The sequence below is a fragment of the Centrocercus urophasianus genome, unplaced genomic scaffold (assembly GCF_019232065.1).
Source record: "Centrocercus urophasianus isolate 14NV4802_14NV808 unplaced genomic scaffold, USGS_Curo_1.0 seq_3, whole genome shotgun sequence".
Classification (NCBI taxonomy): domain Eukaryota; kingdom Metazoa; phylum Chordata; class Aves; order Galliformes; family Phasianidae; genus Centrocercus; species Centrocercus urophasianus.
The window spans coordinates 1007191-1028583 of NW_024884866.1; the positions used below are offsets into that span (position 1 = coordinate 1007191).

The window sequence follows — 21393 nt, forward strand, 5'->3', positions numbered from 1 at the left end:
GAGGATCATTATATTCCAACCCCTCAGCCACAGGCAAAGCTGCCATCCACTAGATCAAGTACTGGATCAGATTGCTCAGTGCCCCATCTAACCTGGCTTTAAGCACCTCCATGGATGGGCATCTATGGTGTCTCTGGATGGTTTTCTTACTGACACTGATAAATATTTACTGAAAGCTCCATGGCAGTTTGGTTCCTCCAAGGGTATCCTGACATGCATCATTAGAAGTTCTCATTCTGATACGTTATTGCCAGAATAGCACAATTTTCTTTCCTTCAAAATAAACTAAGACCTTGGTGTATCTTTCTCTGCAATTGTTAGTGCTTTACTTTCTTTTGCAGATGGCTTGACTCCTAAGAATTGTTAAATGCCCTGTCTGGATTTTGTAAATCGCTCTCTGTAGGAGAATATTCATTCGTGATTTGAGAATGCTACTTGTTTCCTATGTCTGAAATTAATTTCAGAAAACAGACAAGACGACATTAATTTTTAATGCTTGAAAGTTTTCTTAGAATTATTGTTGAATGAACTAGTGCCTTACTCTAATTTTCAGAGTATGATTTAGATGTGAGTAATGGTACTGTGCTTTCAGGGGTAGATGTACAAGTCTAGGAACCACTTGGTACTCAGACACACGTGAGTTCCTATGGACCAAACGAATTGGAAAGAGGTACTGAACATGTTTAGGTTAAGACCTCTGAATGATAGGCCTCAACTTTGGCTTGGGCAGCTGCCATCCTGTGATACAATCATAGCCTTAAATTGTCTATAAAATAGTCTATGGACTGCAAAGAGAAGTTTGTAAACATCACCAGAGTGTAACCCATGAAGTGTAGTCTGCTTGGAATTGGCAACAGAAGTCAGAAAAACTGCTGTAATCATCTAGGAGATCTTGAACGAAAGTGAGAGGGAGGGACAAAAATTACTCTGGCAAGTGCAAGTCCTTTCAAGTTGATGCTTTAGGTGGCAGCAAATGGCACAAGGAGCTTGGCATCCATCTCCAGGTTAGAGAGCAGGAGGTAGTAGGCAAATCCTGTGTTCTGGCCTGTAGCCCCTCGTTCCGGTCTTTGCTGACTGTAGTCTGGTGGCTTCTAAAAATAATCTGTGTTAGAGATGCTCCTGCTAACACTGCAGAAAGTGGGATCTTTGTGCTTTGTGGGGGTAGAATTGCAGTTCATGAGCAATTGAGGCAAGGTGCAGGAACAACCCATGTCTTGGAGGACATAGCTTTCTAAAGCATTTGGATCTGCTTCTGGTGCTCATCAGCTGGCTGATACATTGTTTCTCCTAAATTTGGATTTTGCAGATCTTTGTGTAACCATTGTGTGAACTTTAACAGCAGCCAGCAGAAGGATCTAACATTGGGAAGTATTTGCTTTTTTCTTTTGTTTCGACCTAGGGAATATGTATGAATGACATGCTTTATTTTTTTTGGAAAGGTTCCTCCGATTAGGTTTTTTTCTACAATTCTACTTCAGCAATCTTTTTCCTTAAAAATAAATACACAACTAATGAGTTTATTTTAAGTCAGTTTCATTTTTACCCTTTATTCTTGTACTTCTCTATCTGTGTGGTGGTTGGTAGGTGAGAGAGTACTGTATTCCATTTAAGTATTCTTCTCTGTTTGCTCTGACTGCTGATATTTTTATAAAGACAGATATAAAATTTTGTTACTGGAATTGGAAGTATAAAAGCAAACAAGCTTTCCATTTTTTCTCATTAACCTAAGGACTAAACTTGAGCTGATAGCTAAGTTAGAAATAATCATCATATCTCAGTTATGGGAATCAGGTAAAGTCATTAGAGACTGAAGGTCATTAGAGGCTGAAAGGTGTCTGTTGTCTTCATCGATCTTGTTTCTTTGACTGGATTTGCTTACTGTAATGGAAATGTTAAGTCATGGCCTGAAGCAGAGATTGAGCACCTGGTGGGCCAACCCAGGGGAGCTCAGGTGCATGCAATGTACCTGAGTGAGCAGAAGGGATGGAGGCAAGATCCGTCCCTTCCCGGACCTCATTTAATGGCTGGCAGTGGAGGTGAGGGTATCTTGCTGGATATCCCTGCCTACCTGAGGCCTTCCAAAGGTAAGCAGCTTTATTTCCTTTGTTTCTGTGTCTACAGCTGCTGCATTTGTGCTTGTCCTCATCTGCTTGTAGCCTGAGTCTTTGCCACCTCGCTATTATCACTGCACTTTCCATCTCATTATAGCATTACACTTATATCCTAGCAGGACTTTGTCTCTTTCTCTTTTTTGAGGCGTATAACGAAACCTCAGATTATTGAAATTATTGGCATGGATTAGAAAGGTAGTGCTTTACCCAGTTAAAATATAAGGGTTAACGTAGTGGATGTATTATTTTCTTCCTAAATCCTAAAATCATAAAAATATTTAGATGGCTACAGAAATGAAAGCTCTTAAAAGTTAATTTAGCAATACTGCCTGCGCATCTTGGCACCTACACAGATTTAGATCTGAGTCTGAATGTGTTATTTCTTTCAGTTTACTAGAGTATTGCACGTTGTATGGCTTTTTGCAAATTAATGAGCGCCCAAGACATCTCACTGAGAGTTGTTTCAAAGTCAGTTGAGTTCTCATCCGTGAGAAGTCATGTGTATCTAAATACATGGACCAAGTCTTTCATCCACTTGGTTATGCGTATATGAAAGAATGACAGGGTAGAGTACAGTGGTCAAGACTAGTTAGTATATCTCAGTCTTTCACTGTTTGCTGCATGTCCTAATTAATGAAGAAAAATGTTTGCTGCCTGAGAGTCCCTTTTGGTCTTAGATAGGAGTCTGTAATATACTGGAGAATTTCTTGACATTTATTCACCTCAGGGACACTGTTTGCTAGAAAGTGAAATGTATCCTGTCTTCTGGTATAAGGTAAGTAAACAGAATTGCTAGTTTAAATTGACTATTCAAAGAATTTGAAAGAATCCAGATTTTTAAAGATGTGCTCTGACACCATATTTTTTGATCTTATGCAAAATAAACATAAAATTAAGAAAGGGTTGCTATTTAATATCAGAAATGGATTGATAGGCTTTTGATTAATAGTTTCAGTAGAAAATTTGGCATCCTGTATCTTTTGATAACGCAGATTGCAATTACTATAAATTTAGCTGCTTCTTCCCAGGTGTCTGCATTTATATTAATCTGGGAGTTTCTGTCTTTGTAAGCTGTGGTTTGAAAATAGGTATGGGGAGTACTACCATAAAACAGTAATAGAAATTAAACTTGGCTAGCTTTACATGCCTAGTTCAATGTGTAAGCTGCTTAAAGGTTGTTATACAGAGTTATTACTAAGTCTGCTGTAGTTTGTCTTTAGTCTCAGGAAAGATAGCTTCAATACAGTCTCTGAAAGCATGTTTTAAAAGTAAATGGCGTGGTATTTGTATGTACTCTTTCTCCCAGTGGCAAAATGGAATTGTTGGGTGAGTAGTTTGATTGAGTGAGTTGATGCTGTTTGATATAATCATGAATTATTCACGGCAGATGGTATCCTTCAAAGTTTGTAACTCCAGCTCTTTAAAAAGAAATGTAAAAAAAACCACACCATGAAAAGCTTCAATCGTATATGCGTATGTGTAATTATCTGCAGCCAAGATATCATGGGTAGTTGCAGACAAATCTTGAGTGACCTCTTGATGAGACCAGAAGATCAAAATTAAATGCTTTGTTAATCACCTCTTAACGTTTTGTTTGATTGTGTGAAGCTGATTAAAGAGTACATAGAATTGATTAGTTTTTTCCCTTGGCTGATGGATCAGGAGGCTATTGGAAATTCTTTCAATAGAAAACAGAGAAAGTAAACAGATTATGCATAGGCTGTTTTATTTCTTAATGTTTCTACCAGAGTTGTTCTAGACCTGTCAACATCTCTAACTTGTTTTAGGTCTGTTCAATAGTGTCCATCTTTCAAACAAGACAAACTTAATGGTGTACTTTTTGCCTCACTCCTTCTTTATATTTTTCATTTGGGCAGCTAGTGATTAAAACATAAATAACTGTTAATCTTTCACGCTTGCTATAGCTGAAATTTTACTCTGTTTGTAAACGTATCTTTAAATTATTCTCATTGCAGCTTTGCATGTACTTTTGCTGTGGCACATGTGCTTTTCACGATACTGTAAAACTGCTCAAGTCACTTCATTTTATCCTGCACATGCAGACTTCCATTCACTTCAGTAGAATTAAACCTATATAACCATAAATAATTCATTTGGATTATATTGGAAAAGCCCTTTGAGTTTCGATTTGAAGATTTTATGGCTGTATGTGTGTAACTGAGGACCTAATTGGGACTTAGCACTTCTACTGTTTCGTATGAAACCGGGAAAGTGTATATCAGTGCTCCCTTTCTTGTCTTAGTTACCCTCTCTTGTAATTAACATCCACTTTGATCTAAGATTTCAGAAAATGCACAGGAATTATTCAGCAGTCTCATTTCGTCATCTTTTTAGAAAATGAAAAAAAGACACTGCTAATAACTCAGATTCAGCTCTAAATCTCCAGCTGAATCCTAGGTCATCTTGACAGCAGAATCCTCGAACAGTTCATTCCCTTCCTGTCTGTCTCCTTGGATGTGTACCAGTACTGCTGAGATGAAAGTTTTGGATACCGTGAAGATATTCAATATTAGTTTGGGTTTTGGATCAGAAGATCTGAAAAATAGGCAACTCAGATCTTACGCCCACTTTTTTTTTTTATTCTGTCACCGGTCTTGCACTTAAACATTCTTCTGCTTCTGATAGAACTTTAAGCATTCTTTTGGTCTATGGCACAGGAATTTTCCTGCTAACAATTTTGCAGCCACAGAGGCTGTCTGTGCTTGCAACTTAGCTTTGTTGTATTGAGAGTTAACTACTGTATTTGTATACGATTTTTTTGAAGCAGTGTCAACTGTGACTTGGGTAATAGAAGAGTCTTTGTAAAGCAATTTAATTTTGATGTTTTGATGAGTTTATCATCCATTCTTCCTAAGTTTTGCAATAGTTGTCTTGTGACCTTTTGGTAATGGTTAGTTAAAAAAATAAAATTGCATAACTTCTTCTCCAGCCTCTTCCTTGTTCTGTCGTATGCCAGTAGTGAAATTGATTGGCAAGATGCTATGTAGTGAGCTGATGAAGGAGGAGAAATACCAGCAGACATTCCTGTAGATACTTACAAATACTGGGTTCTGAAGTTAGCTCTGCTAACTTGAATAGTGCTATTGATGTTTATAGTGAATTGTTGTTATTTAAATCAGCTCTTCAAAACCAAGTGAGTTCTGTTTCAAGAAGCTACCCTGGCTTTGAACCCCAGCTGTGTGACAGGTCTGCCGGAGGCCGCTGCTGAGCAGACGGTGCTCCCGCGTCTCCTCAGGTGCGGCACCGGCGCGTCGCAGCACGTGAGAGCGCGGAAGGTGTGAGGAGGCAGCAAGGCTGGGAATAGTTGTACTGGGAGGCTGAGAAGTACCTCGGCGAGGGACAAGAAGGGCACAGGTTGGTACCCGGCGCTAAGCGGCGTCCCGTTCACCTCTCCGGAGGGAGAGCGAGGATTTGGAATCGCGTGTGGCCGCAGCTCCCCCCAGTGGTAGGTCTGTCGCAGTTCCCGTAAGGCGCTGCCAGACCGAGCGCTGCCCTGTGAAGAACCGTCATCCCCGCTCCTGCCTTTGTAGGACTCTGTGCCTGAGTGATAGGGCAGGAGTAAGGAACTGCCTGTACGTTTGTAGCAGCCCAGCATACGGGAACATCGATGAGGTGTGCTCCCTCCTTCAGCATTCCTTCATGTTGTCTCAATACAAGTTTGAAAAATAGCATCTCTACAGATAGAGTAACTGCTGTTGTTGTCTTGCGCGTGCCATCATCCTGGCTGCTCCTGCAGAAAATCTGAGAGATGCTTGTTGTATCCACACAGTTAAACCTCTCATCACAGCTCTCATCGTCTGGCATGGTGACTGCTGCAACATCCTTTTATCACATCTTCACAGATGCTCTTGCTGTATCCACTCAAACTATTGCTGCATGCTGGTATATTTTTTTAATATTTTCTTTTCTTGTATATCAATCTGTTTCCAGAATGTTTGGGCAATACTTCAAGGAGTCAGTGTAGGAAGTGGCGTGACACTATTGGTACCAACTCTTTTTGGCTTTGTGGCAATCTATACAACTTAGAAATCCTGCATTTCTAATTACACAGGCAGTAGCATTTATTGAGTTCTGTTTTGGTTCTGCTTATGGTATTCTCTGTTTCCTAAGTCTTAAACTGGTAAGGATCTATATGTAGATCTTGTACTACAAAATGCAAACATCTACTATGTCCTTAGAGATTTTCAAGACCTGACTGGACAAAAGCCCAAGCAATTTGGTTGGAATTCAGTATTGGCTGTCATTTGAATAGAAGGTTGAATGAAAGACCTCCTGGGATCACTGAAGTCTGAGTAATTCTTTTTTTTTTTTTTTTTTGGTCCTTCTGTGGGTAGAATTAAAATTTGACTCTACAATCACTATAAGTACCACAACTTGAGTGCTGGAGGACTAACTGAATGGAGAGACAAGTACCCAGCTTCCACTGACTCCTGTCAGTGTACTGAGGTGCCAAACATATGTATTAAAAATACCCTGCATCCTGTTTTTTTGTTTTGTGTGAAATGCTAATCTGTGCTTCAGTGTACATGCGCAGCACAGGAGAAGCCTTCTGGCTCTGTGAGGATGTACATAGCCCCTATTCTCTGTGGTATAATAAAACTTGGGGCTTGAGCATTGCTAGTGATGTGTGTATGACTGCTTCCTTTTCCCTCTGGCAGAAATGCTGTTTACACATTCTCAAAAAACTTCTATGTTGTCGTCTTATTTTGGTGATCAGTGGTCCATCATTGCAGGAATAAGACCAGTAATAGTTTATTTTATGATCTTGTTAATCTTCTGTGGTAAAAGAAAGCAATGACAAATTTGTGTAAGAAATATGAGAAGGACTTTTAAATACTAAGTACTACTGACTGATGTTTAAAAGCAAGAAAGCCATTTATTTCTAAACGTTTTCTTTAATTTCACAGGCAAAAAATCAAGTATCAGTCTATATACAGTTCATGTACTGTGTATTAGTATACTGTTTCACAGTGTACAATAACTGTTTTTCTGATTCTCCTTTCAGTTTTGTGGACTTGCAAAGTGATTTGGATTAGGAGGGATTTTGGAGACTGGGTCGTTATCCAACCCCCAACTCAAAGCAGGACCATCCTGGAGATTTTTGGGTATCTCCTAGGATGGATGCTCCACAGCTTCACTACGTGGCTAGCTTCAATATTGGATTGCTGTAATGTGAAGCTTTATTTTAAGAACATAGGATTTCTGTTGTTTCAGGTTGTGTCCATAGCCTATATCCCATCGCTGTGTGCATCCAAGCAAAGTTTGCTAGAAGACTTAAGTAAATTATTACTTGTTAATATGGAGTTAAACTCTCTCTATTGCTCTTAGTTGATAGTAAAAGGCCCTGGACATATAAAAAATACCTGAAAATATTTCTAATCTATTCCTTTAAGACATGGAAGTCAGCATGTTGGACCTTATGTAACGAATAGTGTATAAACATGAGCACTGCTGACTGTTCTGGTGCAAATTGGTGTAGGAAGATGTTTGTTTTCTGCACAGTAATAGTCTTTTCTGCCAGTTTAAAAGCACAATATTTCAGAGGCTTCAGATTATTTATTTAAAAACTTGATGTGAGAGACGTGGGGTAGGTGAGGCCTCCTGTAGAGTGGATACTGCATCTAATAGTAGCATTGCTGCTGTGATAGAATAGAAAAAATGAGTGTTTGTAGTATAGGAGAGGGCGGAATACTGATATATCCCTTATATCAAATGACAAAAGGAAAAAACTTTTTCTGGTGGGTATGGTAATTGCTGAATTGCAGCCTGAACCTCTGATTGATCACCTGAGGTGAGCACTGAGTGAGCCCTGGGAGCACAGGTGAAGGCAATTCACCCATGCTGCCAGAAGGGGTGGAGCCTGGCTGCACCTCTCCTAGACCCATTTAAGAGCTGACTGCCAGTGGGGAAGGATCTCTTCTGGAGTTTTCTCCTTTGGAGTCTTACAACAAGCTCAGGACAAGGGTAAGCGCTCTATCTGTTCTCTATTTGGTATAATAACCTGCTTTGCCAAACTCTCTTGTTTATTTCTTAATTATAATGTCTGTATATTCATTGATTATGCATGGTGTGTGGTTTCTTAGTAGTAAATAATGAATGATAATTTAGTTACAGTAAATTTCAACATACAGCCCACATGGTGCTTGTTAGATGTTGAAAGAACCCTTAAGATGAAGTGTTTAACAGAAACATTTGTATTGCTTAAAAGTCCCTTTGTACTATTCTTTAGTTTAATATTTCTACTGTCATAATTTCTAATGTTCTTCTGCCTTAAAGAAATATGGTACTCAAATATGTCCTACTGATTAGTTTGCAGATGATTTTCAAGGCTTTGCAGAGCATGTTAATCTCCAACTTACAAAAGGGCTTTCTGAAGTATGGACTAAGAGTTGTCATGATTGTAACAGAATGATAACTATTTTTCAAAGTTGTTCGGGCATCTTTTGTTGGTTTTTCTGCTCCTCAGTCTGGAATGTGCAGTGGTTGTCATTTAGGACTCTTCCATATAGTTGAATATGAGTCAGTTCAGACTTCCTGCTGTTCGATAAACAAGCCTTACATTTTATGAAGATGACTTGAAAACAGAATATTCTGGGGCAAAAAAAATGTTCAGAAACGGAGGGAAACTGAATACTTTCTCTCAACAATAAATGCTGTTTAAAGGTACATAATTGTATATGAATTTAACATCCTTGTATACCTGTTTCTACTTCAGGTTAATCATTTTTAACTTGCATTACTTGAGGTGGCTTACTTTATCTCCACTAGCTGCTTAGGGCTGCAGAAAGATCCATGGATGTGAAAGTTAGCTCCCAGCTTGCGTGCACAGGTGACCTTGCTTATGCCATCACCACTTAGCAGGTCTGCACATTCTCAAATCAATTAAAGCTCGTTAATGCCCATATGGGAACTGTTGACTGTGGCCTGAACCTCTGATTGACCACCTGAGGCAAGCAATGAGTCAGCCGTGGGAGCACAGGTGAAGGCAATTCACCTGTGCTACCAGAAGAGATGGAGCCTGGCTCCACCTCTCCTCGATCCCATTTAAGTGCTGATTACCACTGGGGAAGGATCTCTTTCTGGAGATTTCTCTTTATGGAGTTTACTGTGAGCCTATGGCAGCGGTGAGCTTTTCTGTTTATTCTGATTATCTTCCCATCGTGATAATCTTACTAAGCCTAACCTTTGTGCTCCTACTGATTGTGGAGTGTCCAAGAAAATGTGTGCTTTAAAACACATGAACTGGTCATTGATTAGAAGTAAAATTCTGTTCTAGTAATAGGTAAAGTGTGTTTGGGATGTCCAGCTGACAGCTAATTATTTACAGTTATGTCAGTGGTTTGTAGTCATCTCTTCTGCCCTGTCATGGCTTGGGGTTGCACGCAGGTTAAATGCGAAGGCAGTTGTAGATAATTAAACAGGTGGAGCATGCAGTGCTTGTGAAATCTTTCAGAGGTATGCTAGTGATGGAGCTCCTGCTCTCTCTGAGCAAGATGTGGTATGTTCATTGCTGCAATTCTGTGCTCAGTACTGAGCATTTTTCTCTTTGGCAAGCTGGCTCCTTGCTGTCAAAATCCTTAGCTTTTATTTTCCCTTTACTTTAGTTACAGGAAAAGAACAAAAAGAGCCCCAAACAACTTCTTGTCAGCTGCTTTTTCTTGTCCTGCCTTGAAAATTGTATCCCTCCTTTTCTGTCCCCTTGTTACTGATATACAGCAAGCCAATAACGTAGTCATTCACCTCTTTACTGTCATATTAAGTAATGCCATAGTAAGCATTAGTCTCATTTTGTAGACAGAGTGAGGAACAAAGCAGCAAATGAGTATGTTGTCATTGCACGTGGCATTTCTGGGTTTGGTTGTGCTTGAGGTCCTGTATTAACCTTTCTACCTCAAAACAGCAGCATCTTCAGCCTCCTCATGCCCTTTCATCTTATTTTCCTTTTCAGTTTGTATTCTGTTACCAAAATTGTACTGAAATAGCACAGAGATCAACATAGGTGATTTTTTTGTAGCATTCCGTATTTGAGGGTTATTTTCCAGCCGAATCAGCTTTCCGTTTCTTCCCTGTCTGACTACGTGGACAGTTACACCTCTTTACTGCTCTGTATGGCAGTGTGGAATTTGAAATCTGTATCCTGGCATAAGTACCTCTGCTAAGAGAGACTCTTGCACTTGGCAGGCAAGATACTACTTTGATTCCATGAAGTCTGCTAATGTTTTTTCACACTAAATGTTGCCAGCTTCTGCCACTAAGGCAACTCAGCTTTTCACCTGAAAGTTACCAGAGGAATGAAATATAATTGTGCACTGCTATGAACTTCTATCTACATTAAAAGTAGCTTTTAAAATTTTGCTAACCTGATGTTAAGCTGGCGTTTTTCCCTGTGCCTTGTGTATTTGGACAGTGTTAACATAAGCTGTGGGCAAGACAGATCTGCACCGTGACCTCTGACACGGTAATGAAAATGTACTTGAGAGCGAATGAGGGCTTGAGATAGTGTATTTTGGAAGATAATATCCATTGCAAATATTTTGCCTTAATATAAGCCTGTAGATGGAGGGTGAGGCTTGAGTGGAGAAACAGGGCACAAAAATACATGTTATTTAATAATTATGTTACCATTGTAAGTTTCCGTGTGAAGTGGCCAGTCACCTTTGTTTTCTATGTCTTCAACATAACAAAATCCAATCCACTTGTTTCCTGCAGTCTGAAGAGCAGAATGGATTAGAATGGCTTCATTGTTGTGGTTCTCGAGAGCCACATGAAGTACAGTGGGAACATTGATCGTTATAAGGCTCTTCTTCTCTTTCTCTCTTCAATCTTGAAGTTGATTTGCGAGGTTTCTTATTTGAAATATTCACATTAGTTAATGAGGAATTGAAGGACTGCTTTCCTATGCACTCAGGCAAGGAGAAATTTGGGAGTTCTTGTTTGGTTTTGTTGTGCTTCCAGGAGTTCCTGGCATTTTCAGAAAATGCTGCTGAGAAGCTGGATTTCAGAAAATTGACTTTAATCTGCAGCTCTGTGAAGACCTCGATTATTGAGGAGAGTAAATAAATTAATGAGGTTAAGCAAGCTTTAAAATTAAGGATGTACATTAATTCTTTAAAAGTGTTATCCAGATAAAGGGAATTAAAGGTCTTGCTTTTATGGTGTTATTTCTCTTGTCTGTGTGGTAATTTGTTGGAAGTTTGCTGCCTTGCCTGAAAGTCTTTCTCCTCTTCTGTGTGCTCTGTGCAGAGCAACAACTGTGTACCTGCATCTGAACTAGGTGTTTCAGTCCCACTGAGTCTAAAGCATTCTGTTTCAAGGGTCTAGCAGGGATTCTCTGGTTACTAACCCGTGATTCTGTAGGACAGTTAGCACCTTCTCTGTGGTTGTGGGGTGACTGTTTAGAGAGGTAGGCTGTCCTCCTCTGTCCTCCATAAATATGAGTGGAAATGGATGAGTGGAATGGCTCTGAAGTGACCAACCACTTGCTGCTGCTGTGTTTTACAGCAGCATTCTTCTTACTGTAAAATATCAAGTCCGTTGTTACACTGCTTCACGATATTTGTTCATTGCCTTTGTTTGGAAAAGGGCAGCAACTTGTAATTAAGTCACCTTTAGGAAAAGGTACCAAGCAGAAATTGATAGCGTTTCCTTCTGAAATCAGCAGACAGCCTGAAAGAAGAGCTCTGAAAGAGAAGTATTTGGTGCTTGTGCTGAGAGAAGTATTAACTGCTTCAGTCCTGGATTACAAATTGACAGTCAGCTGAGTGTTCATTCCAAATTGCTTCCTATTGCTCCGGAGGAGGATAATCACCCAGTGTCGGAGATAGACCACTGTGGGTATCTTCAGAAACTTGTTTAATACTTTGAGGTAACGTTAGCATATTGAGAAGGAATAGGCTGTGTATATTAATGTGATTTTATTTCATAATCTACTTGAAGGATTACTAATTTATTGTATTCAGTTGGTTTATAATCTCCTGCTGTATTTTTGTGCTGTGTTTAAGAACAAACAAAATCAGAACAACAAAAGCAATGTGCACACATGCACGTAGAAACAACCTTAGATTTTTCCATGTCTGCGGAAGCCAGTTCTGCATCCTCATTTATCATAGGGGGAACACTCTCCTTGCTCCATCTCCTCCTACCTACAAACCTGTAGAAAACCTTCTTATTATTTTTTCACATCCCTAGCCACGTTCAGGTCCATCTGTGCCTTGGCTTTCTTGAGAGGGGAAGTGTTGATTAAATATTAGGAAGAAGTTTTTCACTCAGAAGGTGGTGGAGCTCTGGAGCAGGTTGCCCAAGGAGGTTGTGAATGCCCCATCCCTTGAGGCATTCCAGGCCAGGCTGGATGTGGCTCTGGGTAGCCTGGTCTGGTGGTTGGCGACCCTGCACGTAGCAGGGGGTTGAAGCTAGACGATCTTTGAGATTCTTTTCAACCCAGACCATTCTATGATTTTTTCCTTAACTTTGTTTTAGGCTGTGTATGAGTAAGTTCAAATAATTGTTGAGAGTACTTCAATCACATACAGATAAAACTTTTTTCCTCGTTGCATCGGCATGCAATAAGTGTTAAATATCACTTCATCAGCATGGAGTACTCTAGCAAAATTGAGACAAATATAATTGGTGTATGAGTCTAAGATAAAATGAGTGAGCATCTGAAGTCTGTTAACCTTTGGGGGGTGGTTCTTGCAAAATGGTATAGAACCAGTTGGTATCATCACTTTTTCTTGAGCAGAATCCAGGTACGTGGACAGCTGCAAGATGAATAGTGAATGTGAACACAGTATGGAGTTGATGAGAAGGCTATGTGCGTACACCTGTAGGCTAAGGGAGGCTCTAATTTGGGAGTCTAATGATGATCCAATATCTATACTGGAATGTTTGTTGATTCAGCTAGTTACATACATCACTGTATTTCAGGCAGCAAGTGTTCTTAAGGGCGAGGACAGCAGTGGTGTGGATTCTTGACTGGCTCACATGAATGAGAAGCAAACCTTTCAACATCACAGTGCTTGTGAGCTCTTGGATGCCAGGGCTTGAGTTGTGTGCCTGTGCTGCTAAAGGGCTGAGGGTGGCACATTCACTCAGCTCCATAGGAGTCCAACACTGCAAATACTAGGTCTGTGTCTTGCCTTTTATCTCTCTGGCGGAGGCTGGAAATAGTAGAATAGCACTGTTAGTTTTTTTTGGAGAGAGATACAGGGTTGTGTGTTTTGTTTTCTGATTAAGAAAACTTGGGATCTGGAAAAGAGAGTCAGGTAGGAGAGTCAGGTCTTAGTAGGTCCGCGGTGTTCATGCTATACAGGCTTCTGTAGTTGCACTATTCTGGACCAAAAATAGTTTTCTCTCACTTTTTCGATCCTTTTTTGTAGTCCTCATTAGGTGGATGGGAAGGGAAAGAATGAGCCTGAGTCTGGTTAGCCAATCACCTGCTCCTCGCCTCCTCCAGGCTGGGTAGAAGGGCCTTTGAGAGAAGCAGATGAAGCTGAAAACCACTTCTGTTGTGTTGCCTTGGGCTACACTGCTGAAAATGGAAATTCTTTCTCAGGTCTTTCCTGTACTGCACTGAAACCTGCCTGTTGCAGAGACAGTGTGCTCGATGACTTCTTAGTTTCATTTTCAAGTTTTTCTCCCAATTTGCAATCTTTGTGACAATTCAAGCATCTGAAGAACTTTTTCATATCTTTTTGTATGGATTTCTTGAGATTGCAGGAGATGTAGTTTTTAAAGCAATTTTCTGCTTCTCCTGTTGCAGTTTTTTTTTTTTTTTTTTTTTTATTACTAGTAGCAAGCCTTCAGTTAGAGGCTATGTTTTACATATTTACCTATTGCTCTTTTATACGAAGGAGTGTTTTGCCCTCTAGGCATGCCAGTTAAGCAGTTTTTTGGGTACTGTGAAAAAATACGTAGTTTAGACTCAATTAATGACAGAATCACAGAATGGCCAGGGTTGGAAGGGACTTCAAGGATCATGAATCTCCAACCCCCTGCCATGTGCAGGGCCACCAACCTCCCCATTTAATACTAGACCAGGCTGCCAAGGGCCTCATCCAACATGGCCTCGAATGCCTCCAGGGGCAGAGCATCCAAGAGCCAAAAACAATCCTGTTGTGTTTGTAAGTTCAGGTTTCACCAAGTTTGTGGAAGTTGTACAAGTTTATGTAATAATAATAGTAATAGGTGGTATTCTGTAAAGTATTTGCAATTCCAAGGATGTTGCCTATGTGGCTTCGTCCTGCTGATGAATATTATGGAGAAGAGCATTATGCATCTAATATTTTAGTTGGAAATGAGGAAGTACCCAAGAGGAAAAAAAAAAAGGGGGGGGGGGAGGAATTTTCAGATAAAATAAATCTTAGAGAGTAAAAAATGCATTGGAAGTTATGCTGACAGCAACTGCTGGAAAATCAAAAGAAACAATATAGTGGTAACAGCAGTGCAAAACTCGTCTGTCTTCCTATTTTAAATGACATCATAGGATGCTTTTGGGGGAGGAAAAGAATTAATTTTTTAGCTATGTCACTGTCAGTAGAAGTGCCATTGTCTATAGATAGGAAAAAATTCTTAGAATGATATTCCTGGAAATATTAATTTGGCTGATAGTTATTCTATGAAGCTTGGTCTTGTCTGTCAGTGGCTCTGTGTGCATCCTGAAATCAATAGCACATTAAAGAAACGGCGTGAGGAAGGGTAAAATTCATAAATAATGAATAGCAGGCTTTACTGCTGGTGTTTAATTTCTGCTAAGAATAATACAAATTCTGTTGAAGTATCCTTGTGCGTCCTAACCTTATTGTATGCAAAACAATTATCGAAAATGTTGATGCTTTCCTTAAGTGTCTCTAAGGTATCTGTGCAATCCTTCACCATGTGCTGCCAAAGGACAAAGCTAGAGTTTCCATTTATGAGGAACAGAGGTGCAGTGAGGATATTTAAACTTACCTGCAGTCTACTGGCAGACACGTAAATGAAGGAAGGGAATGTAAGGGTTGATTTTCATGACCGTATTTTTAGTTGTACAAACAGTAAATGTTTGTGAAAAAAGATGTTTCCTGTGGCATGCAGGACACGTGCAATTTTGCATGTGAGAGCTCGGTCCTTGCACTTTAAATCTGTGCATTAATTTTTTTTCATTAGCTCTCTCTGCTTCCACATCCTGCACATTGCTGGCAAGCATGCATCAGCAATGAGACTTTCTTCACTAATGTGTCTGGCATCTCTGAAATGTGACTGGTCAGAGCTATAGCTGATTCTTTTCAAGTGGGTTCCTTTCAAACCATTTAAGTAATTTTACCTGTTATTACTGTAAGTTTTCAATATAATGTGCTCTTTCGATGAATAGCTGTGTAGAATCAGCACAGGAAGAGCAAAGTCCTTGGCAATACCGGCTCAATTGCATCTGCAGATGAGGATTTAAAATTCTATGCAGCAGACAGTACCTCCAGCAGGCGAGTAAAAGGTTACTGCATTATTTTGCTTGTTTGCATCTGTAGTCTTTATCTACGGAAGGTTTTTTTTATTGTGCAATTTGCTGTGCATGCTTGGACATAGACCGGAAATGGATTTAATAGAAACATGAATATCGAAAGGGCAGAGCAAGGTGAAGGGAGAGGCTCAGTTCAGCTTTAACCAAGGAGAGGGAGGGGGAAAGAGGGGAGAGCAAGTAAAGGGGAGGGGAGGGAGTAGAAGAGAGATTCTGTTTGGAATGCAGCATGATAATGAGAAGTTCTCTGTAAATATATTCGCTTCAGCTGCTTTCGTGTCACTTGCATTTGCTTAACCTTTTGATAAAAAGGATGCTGTTGAATGAGACAAGCATCGATAGCTTTATGAACGTGACAATGATTTCAAGTCAGATTATCCCATAATCAGGTTAAGCAGTTGTGTTAACGTGAGATGTCCTTTCAGAAATAGTATTGCATACATTCATTAAACCAATTAATACAAGCTTTTTCCAGTATCACTTAGATTTTTTTATATAGAAAGCAAAAGGGATGTAGTTATTGCATTAGTATCTCTTGTAATGACAAAATATTTCCAACTCCAATTTTGTGTTAAAGAAACATAGAGAATATTTTTAACCAGGGTGTACAACTTCCTAAAGGTTAGGAGAGCTGTTTAATTCAAGTGAGTAGTCAGATGTAGTTCTGCCTTTCTGTGCTGCTTTTTCCTTCTCAAAGAGAAGGGCTCCTTGCAGACCTTCCTAAAGCTGCTTATACTAGCTGTCTGTAACTCGCTTGGAGAGTTGGTACCCGTACCTTTTGACATCGTACTTGAAATTCTCTTATGCTTTTTTCATCCTAGGTTTAAATTATTATTGTTGACTTCTTCTAGTATTATTCTCACTCACGTAGCTTTGCTGTAGCCGTTCTTATTTCAGGATTTAATAGACCTGAGTAGCATTTATGTCATGCGTTCAGATGTGGCAAATGACTTTTTTTTCTTCCCCAGTCATTGCAAGAAGTCGGTCTGAGCGCAGCACAAGTGAGGTCTTAACACTCCCCTTGTGACTGGAGGGTCCTTGCCAGGCACAGGAGGTGCGGCACTCAGCAGCTCTGTGAGAGCAGCGTGCTGGGAGCAGGAGGCAGGATGCTGGCGGCAGGGTGCTGGGGGGATGAGGGGCGTGGGGCCGGCAGGGTGGGGCTCTGTGCTGCTCGTGTGGCCGCCCCTGCCTGGGGCTTGGCCTGGATAGGCTGTGCTGCAGGGGGGGCTAGGAGGGCCCCGAAGTGACGGGAGCCACAGCAGGAAGAGTCGGTGAGCAGTTGGGAGGGACTACCTTCCCTGCATCTACTCCTCTGCTGGGCAGCTGGCCTTCTCTAGAGCAGCTTACTTTGTAAACGGGAAAACGTGCACATCTTTTAAAGGCAAGGTTTTACTTGCTGATGAGACTGCTGACATCTTTTTTAGAGAAATATGGGCTGCTTTTCTGCTTAGCAGTGCTAATTTCAGCCAGTAGGCTGCAGAATGAGGCAGCTGGCCAATTTTGAGTCTGTACGGGACAGTGTCGGTCCTAATTCTGTGAGGAATAAACTCGTCTGAGTAAGTCAATGTGTGGCTGTGGCTGCAGCATTATTTCTTCTTTAATGAAGAGGCTGGGCTGTTCGACCTGCTGCTCCAATCTTCTATCTTTCAGCCATACAACACAGCAGTTGCAGAGACTATCCATTGAATGTCTCAATCAGCCGAAAAAGGTAACTATATTTTACGTTCTAAATATACCATTAAAAGGGTGCTGCATATTTTGGATTTACATGAAAAAAGACAAATTTCAGATGTTCTTAGCAGTTTTCTTGACCTTGCAGTAGCTATCCAATATCATTTAGCCATTATCAGGTTGTATAGCAATAGAAATGCGCTGCAGTAATTGATTTTGTAATAGGATCAGGTGATTTACTGGCTGCACTGACAACCACTTGCTTGCTTGTTCTGAGAAGTGGAGCACTCTAATGGATGTTTTGATTGCTACCTTGAGTTGCTCTGAAACTGCTAGATGCTAAGAGATGCAACATCTAATTTGTCAGAATAAAAACTTCTCTAGCTGTATTTTCCAAAAACAATGAAAATTCATTTAAATTTTTTAGTACTTACTCGTTAGCTTCTGGGTTCTTTACATGATTGTTTGTATGTAAAACTGGCAATTCCTAGCTGATTTTGTGAATGTCAGCTTATCCATAAATCACATGAGCACACCTGTTACGTGCATTTCCTGAGAATTTGGTTCACTCTAAGCTTAGTTCAAGGTCTAGGGGGGAGTAGACAACAATTCTTCATTGACTGCTGTTCAGTATATTATCTGTTAAATGTGATGTTTTGGAAGCACGTGCTTTGTCTCCTCCTCTTTACTGTATCTCTTTCCCCCTCCTTTCCCTTCGTTTAAAGCTGACTGTTTGGAGACCAAACCAAACAAAAAATATTCCGTATGAAAATATGGATTTTACTGTAGGAAAAAGTCATTGGAGCTTTGATCTGGCAAAACTGGAGCTTAATTGGGTCAGCCTTTTGGACCAAGTTGTCTTAGGCTGATAAAATTGAAACATATTGTCTTGTTAAGCTTCTGTCTTGCAAGGTGCATAATAGAGCATTCATCTGCAGGTTAATTGGAGAGTAGCATGAGCACAGAGTATGTGACAATGGTTACTAATAGTTTACACATAATTTTTCTCACTTTTAAAAATACACTCTTAAGTTATATCTGCTATGGTGCAAGAATAAGCATTTATTTTGGAGTGCTTGTGCTTTTTAATGGCATTTCATACATGATAGGAAGCTTAATGGAAGTAAAATAGCTTTTAATTGTTATACCTAGTTTTGGACTGAAAACTGCAAGGAAAAAAAATGCACCAGGAATTAGAAGAGTCTCATGTGGACTCTGAAGTATGAAACAAGAAAACCTTCAGTGCACTGAAGCTTAGAGGAGGACAGTCACTTAGGCTGTAGCACATGTGTATGTTGTGTACAATAGGTGATTTAAATACCTATTAACTAAGCTAGAAGTAGTAAAAATGTCTCAAGAAATGATATATGGACTGATTTTCAAGTTGTAACAGTTGAACCCAATTGTGATTACAGTCAGTGAGCAAGAAACATATAATTTAAACCAGTAGTTGTAATTTGGCTTTCCACTTCAAAGAAGGTAAATAAAAGAAAATTGATTGTTCAAACAACTTGGTACACATTTTTCCTTATGAGAACACACTCCTATTTCCTTGACTGCTCATGTAGTGTGCAGTTTGGTCACCTTCTTAGCTGTGCTCTAACGTTGTGAAATGAACAGTCTCCTTGCAGAAATAGGTTGCTATCTCACCAATTTGTACGTGAGAAAGGAAACAAAAGTTCCTCTTTCTCCTGCACACAATGGGTTTTTGAGTCTGAAAGAACCGGTCATTGTGCTGAAGTAGCAGAATGACCCCAAACATGTTTTTGGAAGCTGAGCAGTCCTGTTCTAAGGTAGTGGTGTGGAGCAGGCTTCTCTGAGCAAAGCCTGCCAGAGTTCTCAGTGACTGTTGAGTCTGGTGACTTGACTTGAGGGTGGGGGTTCAGCAGCGATCTGACCATGTTTCAGTTCTTTGTATTGCTTTAATAACCATTAGGAAGTGCAGTTATTGGCTTGAGAGGCTAATTGAAAATCACTTCAATTTAAAGAAGTTAACCCGATGATAGAAATGAGCTTAAGTAGTTTGCTTTTACTTTTAATGCACCTTTCTCAAGGTTAGTGTGCAGTATCTAGGAATTGTGCCACCATAATGTATCCTTTAAAAGTGTTTGTGAGAAAGTTGTCGTGATCGAGCTTCTAAACACAATGACAGCATAAATTATGCCTTGTCACTTAAGAAATGAGTCTTGGTAAATCACTGAGAAAAACAGTTGGAAGGAAACTGCGCTTTTCAGAGAAAACAGAAAACAGGTTCTTGTAAAAATGCTGGTTTGTGTGCACAACAAAACGTGCACAACTCCATGAAAATATAGCCAGGGCAAGAAAAAGTCCTTTCTGTTGACAGCAATGTATTACTGAAATAGTAGTAAGTAGTGATAATATGTTCTGCTGGAGTACTGTTGTGCTAGCAGAGCAGGATGAGTAATGGCACTAATTTAGCAGCAGTATCAGGACTGTTAGGCTGGGCTGTGTTCCGAGCACTCACCAACAGATCTATAGCTGCAGCTGCCCAAGCTGTGGGGTATCCCAGCACCCACTGCCTGCCTACGGAAACGGGGGGCCTTCCAGTAGGAGCTACAGGGGAGCACTGTCTGCTGTGTGGAGATGTCACATGTATGTATTGGGCTTCGCGTATAGCACCCTAATTGGTATTAATGGTACTACATTTGTATGCTGTGTGTGTATGGTATTGTGTATGAAACAGTAGGCAAAATATTATGGTAAACCTGTAGTAAAGTCAGAAGGAAACCTGCTTTCTCCGTAACGGCACACGCACTGCTGAAAATTAACTGTTAATTAGGCCATAGCATTTTCCAAAATGAATTTGACTGTGCACTTTGTAGATGGATGATTTTGCAGGCTTCAACTATCACATGTTTAAAGCATCTCCCAAAGTATTGGCCAGGAGCATCTCTTCATCATCACCTTTCTTTTATTAAAAAAAAAATAAAAAATGAAAGATTTATATCAATTCTGTAAATGTCAGTGCTGCTAATAGCCATTTTACCTGATGAATTGGTGTTCCCACAGGTGTTTCCTGCAGAAATACTGATAAAATGATATTTCTTGGAAAGACTTTGTTTTATTCAGTTACTCTTCTTTTTCAGCTGGTCTAGTTACATCTGATTGTGCTGCAATATGATAGTCCTGGATCTGGGTGCGTGCTGACAGTTGTGTATACCCCTACTGCCTTTTAGGGAGCTGAAGGCTTTACCTGAGTTGGAATATTTCTTACCAAATGGGGAAGCCATGTGGTCCCTTTGGAGGTATTCAAGGCCAGGTTGGTTGGGCCCTGGGAACCTGGTCTAATATTAAATGGGGAGGTTGGTGGCCCTGTTTGTGGCAGGGGTGTTTGAGATTCATGATCGTTGAACTCCCTTCCAAACCAAGTCATGCTGTGATTCTGAGATTGACCAATCTTTGCAAGAATTAAATGAATAAATTACTGTATGACTTAAAATATCTCAGTCCTTGGAGAAGTTCTGGTAATTTGTGTTCTAACACAGACCTTCATTCCCTCCTGACTTAGCCTTAAAAGAGCACTGATACCACCTGCACTACAGCCAGTTCTGATTCTGCTTTTGTTGGCCATGGGTAGTCTGCATGTGCACAAGTGTATGTTTGCGTGTGTGTAAATATATATATGAAGAGAAAACACAGAAGCTGGAGTTGGGATTTGTTTTCGTGCTTGTTTCCAGCCACCCTTGAAAATGGTGATTTCAGAAACTTATCGTGGGATCTGACTGTCAGGCTTTGTTCTCTCAGAAATAAAATTTCTGATTGTAATTCTGCATTTTAGATGGCAGTCCTAATGGTTCTAAAAGGAACTTGGCAACTCCCCCAGGGCTAAATTTATCTCTGTAAAGCTAATGGCTTTAAAAAAAGAAAAAAAGCAACAAACAAACAAAAATCAAAACCTTTTATTAAAATGACTAGCTGTGTTACAGGAAAATATCTATTTAGGTACATAATACAAAAGAAGCCTAAGTTTACCTTTTTAGGTCAAGACCTGTAATAAACTTAAGCTCTTCATGAAAATGTGTTTTCACACTTAGCTTTCATTGAACGTGCTGTTGAAGAACTAAAACTTAGTCTGTTTTTGTA

The 21393-nt window shown here is 40.0% G+C and overlaps 1 protein-coding gene across 3 annotated transcripts in view; it reads left to right on the forward strand.

The window, feature by feature from the left end:
* Window positions 1-21393, forward strand: part of FBXW7 (F-box and WD repeat domain containing 7) — a 160786-nt gene that overhangs the window by 18856 nt on the left and 120537 nt on the right. The window contains exon 1 of one of the 3 annotated variants that reach the window (XM_042828410.1): window positions 8063-8096. The exons of the other annotated variants lie outside the window; for them this stretch is intronic. The gene's annotated coding sequence lies outside the window, so the exon portion shown is untranslated. Of the gene's footprint in view, window positions 1-8062; window positions 8097-21393 lie in introns of those variants that run through there. 3 annotated transcript variants of the gene reach the window in all.